Raw genomic sequence first — 12673 nt, 5'->3', positions numbered from 1 at the left:
TGTGTGCAATTAACTCACTGAAGGAATTACATGGACAATTACTGTGTATTTGGGGTAATGAAGAAATGCCAACTCACTAAATGGATGCCTTCTGAGTAAACAGTTATGTTCATTTCAAACCTCATTTGTGTAATGAATGATATGCAAACTGCATGGGGACTGTAGCAGATAGAGTTCAGGTCACTGGCTGATTTAAAACACATAGAAATAATGCAACTGCCTTGTAGATATCATAGAATGGTTTAGGTTGGAAGGGAACTCAAAGATCAGCCAGTTCCACACAGCCTCTACCATAGGCAGGGACAGCTCCTACTGGAACAGGTCAATCAAGGACTCATCCAATCTGGTCCTGAACACCTCCAGGGAGGTTGTGGAGCACAGAAGCATCCAATGTGATCAAAGATCTCATTGGATGCTTCTGTGCTCCACAACTTCCCTGGGCAACCTGTGCCAGTGTCTCACCACCCTCACTGCAAAGAAACCTTCCCTAACATCCAGTTTGAATCTCTCCTTTGCCAGTCTAAACCCATTCCTCCTCATCCTGTCATTACAAATTCTTGCCATTAGTCCCTCCCCAGCCTTCCTGGAGCCCCTTTCAGATACTGGAAGGCCACTCCAAGATCTCCTTGAAGCCTTCTCTTCTCCAGGCTGCAGAGCCCCAACTCTCTCAGCCTGTCCTCAGAGCAGAGCAGCTGCAGCCCTCTGAGCACCTTGGTGACCTCCTCTGGACTGGCTCAAACAATTCCATATCCTTGTTTTGGGAGCTCTCTCTCTGTCAAGAACTTCCTCCTAACATCCAGCCTAGACCTCCCCTGGCACAACTGGAGACTGTGTCCCTTCTTCTGTTGCTGCTTGCTTGGGAAAAGAGACCAACTTCACCTGGCTACCTCCTCCTTTTTTGCTTTTGGGAGAGTAGCACAGTTATGGGGATTTCTCCTTTCCAGGAGTGCTCTCACCTCTGTGAACGTTGCAGCAAAGTCTCCCTTCCTTGTTGTGGCTGAATGCCATCACATCAATCATCTTGTCTGCAGAAAAGAAAGAAATCACTATGGAATGAGGGGCTTCATGCAGCTTCTTTGATTCCACTGAGACTGAGCTAAAGAAACTTAGTTACTGTGCTTTCAGTTCTGTCATTTACCCTTGGTAGAACCTTTAACCATTCATTTAGCTTATGATAGCTTACAGATAAGCATTGACTCACCTATCCATCCTCTGATCTAGCAGGAAGCTGTGCAAACCTTTGCTCATCCCAGGCTCATGTACAGGACCTCTCATCAGCATGCATGAGTCTAGCATATTGCTTGTCTCAAATAGTGGCTCCTTCAAAGCACTGTGCAAACAAATCCTTCTGGTGTCTTCATTGTCACTCTGCCTGCAGAACCTCTTAAATGGGTAATTGCCACAGGAGTAGAGTGGACACTCTGGAATTACAAAGGGCTTTTCAGGAGCAAAGTATTAATAGTTAATTAAGCCAAGTAAAAAGTTCTTTTAGTTAATGGCATAGGCAACTTTAAGAGATTATATATTGCCTTTTCACCTGCTTTTTAATTAAAGTGAAGTCCCACAGAGGATACATAGGGTTTGGAGCCAATTCCTTCCTCCAGCAAACTTCTTTCTTTACTTTACATGCTACAGCAACCCCAAGCAGTGCTACAGGCTGGGGCCAGACCAGCTGAGAGCAGCCAGGCAGAAAAGGACCCGGGGCTACTGGTAGGTAGTAGGCTGAAGATGAGGCAGCAGTGAGCCCAGGTGGGCAGCAGAGCCAATGGCATCCTGGGCTGGCTCAGGAGCAGTGTGGGCAGCAGGACAAGGGAGGTTCTTCTGCCCCTGTGCTCAGCACTGCTCAGGCCACAGCTTGAGTGCTGTGTCCAGTTCTGGGCTCCTCCATTCAAGAGAGATGTTGAGGTGCTGGAAGATGTTTGGAGAAGGGCAGCAAGGCTGGGGAGGGGCCTGGAGCACAGCCCTGTGAGGAGAGGCTGAGGGAGCTGGGGGTGTGCAGCCTGCAGAAGAGGAGGATCAGGGCAGAACTTGTTGCTGTCTGCAGCTCCCTGCAGGGAGGCTGTAGCCAGGTGAGATTGGTCTCTTCTACCAGACAACCAGCAACAGAACAAGGGGACACAGTGTGAAGTTGTGCCAAGGCAGGTCTGGGCTGGTTGTGAAGAGGAAGCTCCTGGCAGAGAGAGTGATTGGCATTGGAATGGGCTGCCCAGGGAGGTGGTGGAGTTGCTGTGCCTGAAGGTGTTCCAGCCAAGCCTGGCTGGGGCACTTAGTGCCATGGTCTGGTTGATTGGCCAGGGCTGGGTGCTAGGTTGGGCTGGCTGAGCTTGGAGGTCTCTTCCTGCTTGCTTGATTCTATGGTCTATGATTTTCATAGTGCAGTGTGTTTACAGAGGAGCTGCTATCAATTGCCTTTGTTTTCTTGCTAGAAGAATGCTCTACACTGTTGGCAAGAGAACTGCGCTGTTGTTGCTTTACAAGGCAGTCCTGCTGTGGGAGGGTTGTGGTAAGCAGAGAATCTATCTTTCAGCCTAAATCTAACTAGAATCAGCCTTGAGGGGGATTGAGCCCTGAGCACACAGGTAGTGTTATTTTGACTAAGTTCTCATGAAGGGATTTGCCTGGATGCTGCTCTGTCACTTTTGTTCAAACAGCAGTGGAGGTGATGGGAAATTAATAAGCTGCATGAGTCACATACACATGATATTGTATTTTTAGCTTGCTACTGAGGTCTCATTAACATCTATCAGCAAAGTGCTTTGAAATTATCCAGTGAAAGATATCATAGCACAGAAATGCAGAGCGTTCTCCAATCTTGACATCAGCTTTAATTAGCTCTTCAGTTTAAGTTGTTTAGATATGAACTTCACTGTGAGGTCGAGTGCACCCTCAGTGAGTCTGCAGATGGCACCGAGCTGTGTGGCACAGTCAACTTGCTAGAGGATAGGGATCCGTCCAGAGGGACCTGGACGGGCTGCAGAGCTGTGCCCAGGCCAACCTCATGGCATTCAGCAAGGCCAAGTGTAAGGTCCTGCACCTGAGCGCATGCAGTCCCAAGCACAACTCCAGGCTGGTAGGGGAATGGCTGAGAGCAGCCCTGAGGAACAGGACCTGGGGATCTGGGCTGATGAAAAGCTCCACAGGAGCCTGTAGTGTGAGTGCAGCCCAGAAACAACCCTGTGCTGGGCTGCAGCAAGAGCAGTGTGGGCAACAGGGCAAGGGAGGGGATCCTGCCTCTTGGCTCTGCTCTACTCAGACCCCACCTGGAGCCTCCAACAGAAGAAGGACATGGAACTGTTTGAGCCAGTCCAGAGATGGCCACAAAGATGCTGAGAGGGCTGCAGCAGCTCTGCTATGAGGACAGGCTACAAAAGTTGGAGATTTGCAGTCTGGAGAAGGCTTTGAGACAACCTTGGAGTGACCTTCCACTGTTTGAAGGGGGCTACAGGAAGGCTGGGGAGGGACTATTGACAAGGGTGGCAGGACAAGGGGGAATGGGTTTAAACTGGCAGAATGGAGAATTAAGCTGGATGTTAGGGAAGGTTTCTTTGCAACGAAGGTGGAGAGACACTGGCTCAGGTTTGCCCAGGGAGGTTGTGGAGCACAGAAGCACCCAATGTGATCAAAGATCATACCTGCACTTGGCCTTGTTCAACCTCATCCCATTGGCTTTTATCCAGCCTGTCCAGGTGCCTCTGCAGGTCTCTCCTCCCCTCCAACAGGCCCACACCTGCTCCTAGCTTGGTGTTATCTGCAAACACCAGCGTGCAGAGGCGTTCTGGATGGGGCACTTAGTGCCATGGTCTAGTTGACTGGATGGGGTTGGGTGCTAGGTTGGACTGGATGAGCTTGGAGGTCTCTTCCAACCTGGTTCATTCTATTGGTCTTTGAGAATGAAATTGTTCAGCTCTCTCTGAGGTCTCTCTGAATTGCAGAGCTGTCCAGGTCTATAAAAATGTGGCTCTTTCATTTGCTTTTCACTTCTGTGTGCCTAGCTAACACTTGGTGTGGTGTGCTTTTTTGCCTTCACCCTCACTAATTGCTATGTGTTTCAGGAGTGCACATCAGGTTTGCTTCACAGCAAGAGCTCTAATTGTGAAAGGCTTCCTCATCACTGCTGTGCACTTTGAAATCTATTCTAGGTCAGTAAAAAAAAGAAAACTAAGCACACATAATGACAGGATGAAGCAGTCAGAAAGAAGCCTGGGTTTATGACAGAGGTGAAGATGAGTTGCACTGAGGCAGTGCATTGGGAGAACAATAGATCTCCCAGATCTGTATTCATCTGCACATGCTGCTTTGGTTATAATGGGACTTTGAGCTGGCTCAAGGAATACAGGACAAATTACCTTCACAAGGATGATATGTCCTTGTACTTGTATCTCCAGTGAATTGGACACAAACAGGGCTTCCATTACCATCAGTCATGCATGTCTTCTTTTCCCCTCCCCTTTCACATAGAGAGGGGGAAAAGTAGTCCAAGATTTCTCCATGTGTTTGCTGTGACCATTAGTAAGGCATTCCTGCTCTTGTGATCTTCATCATTCTCCTGTTCGGATCAGGCCTTTCTTATTTATGCACTATCTGCACTTGTGGGCAGCTTGATAAGGGCATTGATCTTTCTGGTTTTGGTATGCCAAGTGTGAGAAATGAATGGAGAGCTCACAGGGCCAATAGGATGAGAGAGAAGGCTACTGCCAAATGGACTCTAGTTTATTCAGAAGCATGCAGATACTTAGTGCCACTCTGAGTGTTCACTTTCCCACATGTACTAGGAGGTGTTGAAGCAAAGCCTGGCTGGGGCACTTAGTGCCATGGTCTAGTTGACTGGATAGGGCTGGGTGCTAGGTTTGCCTGGATGATCTTGGAAGTCTCTTCCAACCTGATTGATTCTATGATTCTATGTGTATTTGCGACACCAGGCATAAGTAGAGCTTGGCTGATTGTGTTACCATAGCTAAATCTGAAATGGATCAAGAACTGGCTGAAGGGCTGGGCCCAGGGAGTGCTGGTGAATGGTGCCACATCCAGCTGGCAGCTGGTACTAGTGGTGTGCTACACAGATCAGTGCTGGGCACAGTCCTGTTCAATAGCTTTATTGATGATCCGGACCAGGGGATTGAGTGAAGCATCAGTAAGTTTGCAGATGACACCAAGCTAGGAGCAGGTGTGGAGCTGTTGAAGGGTAGGAGAGCCCTGCAGAGGGACCTGGCCAGGCTGGATGGGTGGGCAGAGGCCAATGGGATGAGATTGAACAAGGCCAAGTGCAGGGTTCTACACTTTGGCCACAACAACCCCAAGCAGCACTACAAGCTGGGGACAGAGTGGCTGAGAGCAGCCAGGCAGAGAAGGACCTGGGGGTGCTGGTAGAGAGGAGCTGAAGATGATGCAGCAGAGTGCCCAGATGGGCAGCAGAGCCAATGGCATCCTGGGCTGGCTCAGGAGCAGTGTGGGCAGCAGGACAAGGGAGGTTCTTCTGCTCCTGTGCTCAGCACTGCTCAGGCCACCCCTGAAGTGCTGTGTCCAGTTCTGGGCTCCTCAATTCAAGAGAGATGTTGAGGTGCTGGAAGGTGTTTGGAGAAGGGCAGCAAGGCTGGGGAGGGTCCTGGAGCACAGCCCTGTGAGGAGAGGCTGAGGGAGCTGGGGGTGTGCAGCCTGCAGCAGAGGAGGTTCAGGGCAGAGCTCATTGCTGTCTGCAGCTCCCTGCAGGGAGGCTGTAGCCAGGTGGGGTTGGGCTCTGCTGCCAGGCAAGCAGCAACAGAACAAGGGGACACAGTGTGAAGTTGTGCCAGGGGAGGTCTAGGCTGGGTGTTCTGAGGAAGTTGTTGTCAGAGAGAGTGATTGGCATTGGAATGGGCTGCCCAGGGAGGTGGTGGAGTGGCTGTCCCTGGAGGTGTTGAAGCCAAGCCTGGCTGGAGCACTTAGTGCCATGGTCTGGTTGCTTGGCCAGGGCTGGGTGCTAGGTTGGACTGGATGAGCTTGGAGGTCTGTTCTGTTCTGTCTTGAATTGAGGAGCCCAGAACTGGACACAGCACTCAAGATGTGGCCTGAGCAATGCTGAGCACAGGGGCAGAAGAACCTCCCTTATCCTGCTGGCCACACTGCTCCTGAGCCAGCCCAGGATGGCACTGGCTCTGTTGCCCACCTGGGCACTCTGCTGGCTCGTGTTCAGCTACTATCTCAATATGCAAAAAAAAACCCCAAATCATCCCTGTCATCAACTCCATCCTTCCTTTTCACCAGTAACAGGAGCGCATAATGAAATGGAAGAAGGAAACCAACACTTGGTGATCTCATAGGACAGAAAATAAGCCCTTTAAAACTATGTCTATTTTTATATGTCACAATGGCAATAATTTCTGTTGCATTATCCAGTGACTTGAAAGTGGTTTTACATTACCAGGGAGTTACTGCTTCTCAAACACAGCTCAATAAATATTTACTGGGGGGCATGTCTGGGAAAGGGTCGAGTTGACTCATTTAAGGTCATGCTGTTTATGAAATCAGCCCTTTCAGAAGAGACAGCAAAGGCTTAGCATCCTGACTCAAAATGAGGAAGCAGTCTTCTAAAATGGTCTGGTTTTGTGTTACAGTCAATTCTACTGGAGGGAATTGGCTTCCCATTGATGATTTCCACACTCCCTTTCATCTCTGAAGGTATTAAAGTTTCCCTTGGCTGGCTAGCCACCCTTGTGCCTTGGGGAGAGCTTTGCCAGGGATTAAATGAGAAATTTATAGAAGGGAGCTAATGTCTGAAGTTTAATGCTGTAAATTCTGCTTTCAGAGGGTTTGTAACTGCCAAAGCAGTGGGATTTTAATGTGTGTGTGCTGGTTTGAGGCGAACTGGAGTATTTTAGTGAGAGAAATTAGATTACAGGCTGTGAAAAGAGGGCAGTGGTGATGGCTGCTTCACTCAGAGGCTTGCTGAGATGTATAAAGACAAGAGCACAAAACATAGATAAGACAGTGGGGCAGTCAGTGTGTGCGTTTGTTGCAGTGGGTGCCCTGGGCTGCTTCTGTGTAACTAATCCTTCTGCTTTCCAACCCCCCTGGCTGATCCTCCAAGCTCACTTTGCACAGAAGGCAGGCCCTGGGATAAAGTAGAGAGGTGGAAAGAAGGTGGAAGGGTGGTTGGGAGCCCCTCCTGGGGACTCTGCTTTCTGGCAGGGCTGTTGTGTTTCTATATTACCTTTATCTTGTGTATATCTGTCTATAGCTGTAAATATTGTAGCCATCTGCTTGTATCTTGTGCTAAGCTGTTAATATAAAGCTTCATTCCTTAGCTTCCAGCTGGCTGAGTCTAGTCTGGGTGGTTTCATAAGAGTAGGGGGGCAGGTAGCTCCCAAACCATCACACAGTGTGCTCTCTCCATGCTGGCACTGATGAGCTACCTCAGCCTAAGATACCAAGCTGTATTTATAAAGCTTTGTCTGCATCCCTGTTGGCCACTGACTAAGTGCTAAGTGTAAAAGCCAGATGACAGCAGCAAGGAATAATAATTCCTATGACAAGAATGCCAACTATGCAGAAGAGGGTTCTCAGCACTGCCTAATGGAACAAGACATTTATTATCCTTCGGATGACTTTTTAGCAACCTCCCCTCATAAAAGACACAAACAAATTAGAAGGAAGTTTCAGGGGTTTATTACTCTCTGACAGCTCAGGAAAAGAGACCTTGATCTCCTGATTGATTCTTGTATGCAGGGCCAGCCTTTGTCACACAGGGAAAGGATTTATGATCATGCTTACATCTTTTGCTGAGTAGGACCTTTTGTATGCTGAAACTTCTGTGCCTTGCTCAGCCACTGCCATCGTAAACTTTGCTACTGCTGGAAAAGAGAGCTGCTAAACGAAACTTCAATGTTACTTGTAAGTATCAATTCAGAGCCCAAAATACATGAAAATGGCAATGCAGATCTGAATTGCAGCTGCCACCGTTCCATACTCAGCTGATCTTTCTGGTCTCATCTGACTTGATGTTTAAAAGGAAGGTGCACAGAGAGGGGAAGACATCTGCAGAAGGCAGCTTGTTCAGTCTTAAGTGGCTAAATCAATTTTTTCAGGTCTGTCTCTCCCTACAGAGTCTAGAAGGAGGCTAAATGATGAGATCTGACCATATGCCAGGTATTTAGTTAAACAAAATGCAGCCAGATGAGTCCCACACCAAGCACTGACATCTCAGCATCAAAATTCTGCCCCACATGTCATTAGGCTTTCCTCACTTGCAAGGCAAGAGGATGGTCAGGATTTTAGTTACACACAAAGCAGCATGCAGACCATTTCAGCAAGTCCTTCTGACAGCACACAAGCAGATGCCAGCAATGCAGCTTCTCTTTGGCAATTCTTTGTGGTAGCTGCTTTTCCCCACACCTCTACATGGCTGCCTGAGACTTGGACCACTTCTGGTTGGAAGCAATTCTGTTGTGTGTTTCTGTCTGCACAGAACGAGCAGCCAGGCAGAGAGGGACCTGATTTGTACCAGTAGAGAGTAGCTGAAGAGGAGGCAGCAGTGTGCCCAGGTGGGCAGCAGAGCCAAGGACATCCTGGGCTGGCTCAGGAGCAGTGTGGCCAGCAGGACAAGGGAGGTTCTTCTGCCCCTGTGCTCAGCACTGCTTAGGCCACAGCTCAAGTGCTGTGTCCAGTTCTGGGCTCCTCAATTCAAGAGAGATGTTGAGGTGCTGGAAGGTGTCGAGAGAAGGGCAGCAAGGCTGGGGAGGGGCCTGGAGGAGCGGTGTTGAAGCCAAGCCTGGCTGGGGCACTTAGTGCCATGGTCTGGTTGCTTGGCCAGGGCTGGGTGCTAGGTTGGACTGGCTGAGCTTGGAGCTCTCTTCCAACCTGCTTGATTCTATGATTCTGTGATCTGGGGGTGTTCAGCCTAGAAAAGAGGAGGCTCAGGGCAGACCTTATTGCTGTTTACAACTACCTGAAGGGAAGTTGTAGCCAGGTGGGGTTGGTGTCTTCTCCCAGGCACCCAGTGACAGGAGGACACATTCTCAAGCTGTGTCAGGGCAGGTTCAGGTTGGATGTTGGGAAGTTCTTCACAGCAAAAGTGATTGGCATTGGAATGGGCTGCCCGGGGAGGTGGTAGAGTCCCCATCCCTGGAGATGTTTAAGAAGAGGCTGGATGAGGCACTTAGTGCTGTGGTTTAGTTAACTAGAAGGGTTAGGTGGTAGGTTGGACTGGATGATCTCAAGGGTCTTTTCCAAGCTGGTTGATTCTGACAAATGTGCTGGCTGTGTGCTAGAGTAGAAGGAATTATTGTTTTCCTAATCTGGTAAACACAGCTGCAGAAGGTTCTGCATTGCCAGGTGAAGGCATTAAGCTGCCAGGAGAGGACATTGTAGCATCATTTTCTCTTTCTTGAAAGCCATATGACATTCTACCTGACCACTCTGTTCCTCTGGGTAGGTGAGGTGGCAGGCACATGGGACACCCAAAAGGCCATTGCTCCACAGCTGAGTCTCTTGACTCTATTTTCTAAGCTCTTTGTTTATCTCTCTTCATTCATTTCCCCTTGAAGTTAACCTGTGGCAGCTGTACTAAAGAAGTGGCTAAGTACATTCTGCTGAGATTATGCTTGTAGGGGAAGGTGGCAGTGACAAGCTGTGAGGTTTTGCAGCATTAGAGAGTTTGGTGCTGTTCATTACTGTAGAGTAGCAGGTTGCCACCAGTAGTGTGATGGTAGGAATGCATCAAGTCAGCAGAATGACTGAGCTGAGCCTAAAGCCATGCTAGAAATGAGTTGAAAATCAGACTGTGGCAACAACTGAAATGTTCTGTGTGGATTCACAATTGGCCCTGTGCTCTAGAGGGAATTTCATATCTCATCTCTTGCTGCTGAGCAGGGAAATGGCACTGGCTGCTTGCCTGGCTTTGAAAAAGAATCCCAACCTTCCAGCCAAACAAGCAACCCCCTAGAAAGCTACACAGCAAACAGTTCAGCAAGAGAAAAGAGCAAACATTCAGCCATGGGAACTATGTATGAACCATGTGAGAAAATAGAATCATAGACTCAGAATGGTTTAGGTTGGAAGGGACCTCAAAACTCACCCAGTTCCCAACCTCCTGCCATAGGCAGGGACACCTCCCACTAGAACAGGTCGCTCAAGGCCTTATCCAACCTGGCCTTGAACACCTCCAGGGAGGTTGTGGAGCACAGAAGCAACTTTGAACTCTTCCTCAGGTATAAAACTCCTACTGTTGTAAGGAAATAACCTAAGGATACAGGCTTCTGAAAAAGAAAGCTCACTTCTGCTACACACTCTTTGTTTTCCTCTTACTCTTTGGATACTGTTTATTTGCCATGTATATCTCATCTCCTCCTCCTCCTCCTTTTCGTTTTAATTGGTTGGAGATTCCAGTAGCATGACTCATCCCTGTGCTGGAAACAGCATCAGGTCGTGGGATTTACTCCCCCACCTCTTGCTTCCCCCTCCCACTTTTCTTCTTCCTAAGTGCTTTATGGTGGCAGGAGCTTGTAATAATAAACTAGGAAGGAAGCTGGAGCTAATCATTTGGTTGTGAATGCACAAGCCCTGCTGGATCTCCCCACAGGCACACAACAGCCGCTCAAGCTGTGACACCAGCAAATTAAATCCTGGGGGCAGCTGACCAGAAGTAATGAAATGTGTATTTACCATACTGATGCTGTCAGTCCTAAGACACACTGGCTTTACAGCCTGCTTAAGTGGGGCATGTTTGTCACTTCCAGCAGGACTTGGGAAAAATACTCAGCTTTTTTCCTTCTGAAAAAAACAGAAACCTGGAGCTGGCTGCAGCCCTCACCTCATACAAGGTGAAGAACAGGATACCCAGACTGATCTGCTCTCTTGAAACAAAGTGAAATCCATATCCTAAAGGAGATAGATGAGCTCCTCTCATGATGTGTTAATTGCCAAGCCTTTGTATTCATTCTGGGCCACTTAATTCAAGAGAGATGTTGAGGTGCTGGAAGGTGTCCAGAGAAGGGCAGCAAGGCTGGTGAGGGTCCTGGAGCACAGCCCTGTGAGGAGAGGCTGAGGGAGCTGGGGGTGTGCAGCCTGCAGCAGAGGAGGCTCAGGGCAGACCTCATTGCTCTCTACAGCCACCTGAAGGGAGGCTGTAGCCAGGTGGGGTTGGGCTCTGCTGCCAAGCAAGCAGCAAGAGAAGAAGGGGACACAGTGTGAAGTTGTGCCAGGGCAGGTCTAGGCTGGATGTTCTTAGGAAGTTGTTGTCAGAGAGAGTGATTGGCATTGGAATGGGCTGCCCAGGGAGGTGGTGGAGTTACTGTGCCTGGAGATGTTGAAGCCAAGCCTGGCTGGGGCACTGAGTGCCATGGTCTGGTTCCTTGGGCTGGGCTGGGTGCTAGGTTGGACTGGCTGAGCTTGAAGGTCTCTTCCAACCTGCTTGATTCTGTTCTGACACAGGTTATTAATTTTACATAATCCATCACACTGTGTAAAGGCAAACTGCTGCTATTTACAATCTTATCATCCTAGAACCAATTCTTTGTTCTTGGGTTGGGTTTTTGGTTGTTGTTAAGGGATTTCTCTCAATGCCAGGAGTTGCCAACACTGTCTGTATGAATTACAAACAAGGAGCTTGGCACCAGCAGCATGATTACCAAAAAAAAATCATCATGAAAGAATCTCCTCTAAACAAAGCTAGAAGAAGACAGGAGGTAGCCAAGATGCTGGAATTAATCTCTGAAGGAGGTGTTTAGTTCTTTGGCACAGGAACAACTTAACTGAATAAGTTGCAAACTAGCCTAGGAGCACTTCTCTTATGAAGACAGAGTGAGACTTGGGGCTGTTCAGTCTGGAGAAGAGAAGGCTCTGAGGAGACCTTACTGTGGCCTTCCTGTATCTGAAGGGGGCCTACAGGAAAGCTGAGGAGGGACTTTGTAAGATGTCAGGTAGTGATAGGGCTGGGGGGAGTGGAGCAAAACTAGAAATGGGTAGATTCAGATTGGATGTTAGGAAGTTCTTCACCATGAGGAACACTGGAGGCACTGAAACAGGTTGCCCAGGTTGGTGGTGGAAGCTCCATCTGCTGGAGGTCTTTAAGAGCAGGTTGGATGGGATTCTGAGCAACCTGATCTAGTATGAGGTGGCCCTGCCTATAACAGGTGGGTTGGAGTTAGATGCTCGTTGAGGTCCCTTCCAGCCCTAACACTTCTATGATTCAAGGTTGCCAACCATGGCCTCCAAATGGAGCTCTCTGCCTGTAAAACAGGAAGCAGAGAAAGATACTGTGAAGCTGAGGGTTGAAAACATCAAATATTGCAGTTTTCACTGCAGGTAAAAACATTCAAAGCCACACTCTGGCCTAACAAACAAAAAGGCAACTCTTAATGTAAGCTTTAACTTTTCCTGCTCACTAATTACCCTGACTCTGTTTCAGAATTCCTGTAGAGTAGGAGTGCTTCTTGCTGACAGCTGGTTTGCAGTTCATAAAAGGAGAAGTGTTTTCAGCTGGCAATGACTTAACATGCTCATGATTGATGAGAACAAGGTTAAATGGCTCCTTTCTCTCTGCTACTAGTCAAAGAAATGCTTAAAATGAAATGGTGTAGCTTAGAGAATGAAAAGTGCCAACCAAAGCCACAGACACAGTGCTGAGAGTTGCTTATCACCTGGGACTTGCTGGATCAGGTGTGGTTGGAAAAGCTTGCTCAGTGCCCAAAATCATTCCTCG

The 12673-nt window shown here is 48.5% G+C and overlaps 1 protein-coding gene across 1 annotated transcript in view; it reads left to right on the top strand.

The window, feature by feature from the left end:
- The window catches only part of PTPRO (protein tyrosine phosphatase receptor type O), a 164783-nt gene that overhangs the window by 76820 nt on the left and 75290 nt on the right, over positions 1–12673 (top strand). The gene's annotated exons all lie outside the window — the stretch shown is intronic.

Source organism: Pogoniulus pusillus, chromosome 15, assembly GCF_015220805.1.
Source record: "Pogoniulus pusillus isolate bPogPus1 chromosome 15, bPogPus1.pri, whole genome shotgun sequence".
Classification (NCBI taxonomy): Eukaryota; Metazoa; Chordata; class Aves; order Piciformes; family Lybiidae; genus Pogoniulus; species Pogoniulus pusillus.
This window is presented reverse-complemented; position numbering and strand designations above follow the sequence as displayed.